General features: G+C 42.2%; 1 protein-coding gene across 1 annotated transcript in view; it reads left to right on the forward strand.

Moving 5' to 3' along the window:
* Positions 1 to 1,109, forward strand: part of LOC106875049 (uncharacterized) — a 41,601-nt gene that overhangs the window by 35,554 nt on the left and 4,938 nt on the right. The window lies entirely within an intron of this gene.

Below are 1,109 nucleotides of genomic sequence, written 5' to 3' on the forward strand. Positions count from 1 at the left end.
TATATATTTATATGAGGGGCATGGTTGTGGGTGTGGAGTGGGGTCTGACATATTTTAATGATATTAACTTATTACTATATCAGGGGACCAAAATGAGATTAGCCCTATTTTGATAAATACATTTGGCATTTTTACATAACCTATTACAGCATAAAGTTTAAATCCACCCCATCTCAAACAAACATGATCATACATATATATATATATATATATGTCTGTGTATGTGTCAGCTATATATGTATATATATATGTCTGTGTATGTGTCAAATTCGATGACAGCACTGCATGACTAGTATCCATGCAAGTGGAGCGCTAAGAGCACCATCCGAGCATGACCGTTGCCAAGGCCGCTGACTGGCCCCTGTGCTGGTAGAATGAAAAAGGCACCATTCAAGCATGATCGTTACCAGCGTGGCCTTACTGGGACTTGTGCCAGTGGTACATTCGAGCGAGGGCGTTGCCAGTGCTGCTGGACTGGCTCCTGTGCAGGTGACATGTAAAAACACCATTCGAGCCTGGCCGTTGCCAGTACCGCCTGGCCGTTGCCAGTGTGGCTGCTGAAAGACCTTATGTCTGGCAATGGGACTCTGCACCATGCCATGCAAGCAGGAGAACCCAGTCATGGTTGTCAGACAATTTCTTCAACAACATCACCCCTAACATCAGGCCACCTAACTCCCCAGACTGCAACCCCCTTGATTAATATGTGTGGAGCACAATTGAGCAAGAGACAAAAAAAAAACGCCTTGTAACACCAAAGGTGAACTGAAGGCAAGGATTATGGCAGCATTGACCAACTTAAACAAGGAGTCCATCCAGAAGAGTTGCAGGAGATTGTGAAGTTGTCTGGAGGCCGTGGTTGAAGCCAATGGCGATTTTATTGAATAAATTTACTCTTTAATATTTCGAGATATTTTAATGTAATTTTGGTAAATATATCTCTTAAAATGAGATGTCAGTTTTATTTTCATTTTTGCATAATTTAGACAACAATTTATTCACCGCACCCTGTATATATCATCATCATCATCATCATCATTGTTTAACGTCCGCTTTCCATGCTAGCATGGGTTGGACGATTTGACTGAGGACTGGTGAAACCAGATGGC

Source organism: Octopus bimaculoides, chromosome 25 (assembly GCF_001194135.2).
Source record: "Octopus bimaculoides isolate UCB-OBI-ISO-001 chromosome 25, ASM119413v2, whole genome shotgun sequence".
NCBI lineage: Eukaryota > Metazoa > Mollusca > Cephalopoda > Octopoda > Octopodidae > Octopus > Octopus bimaculoides.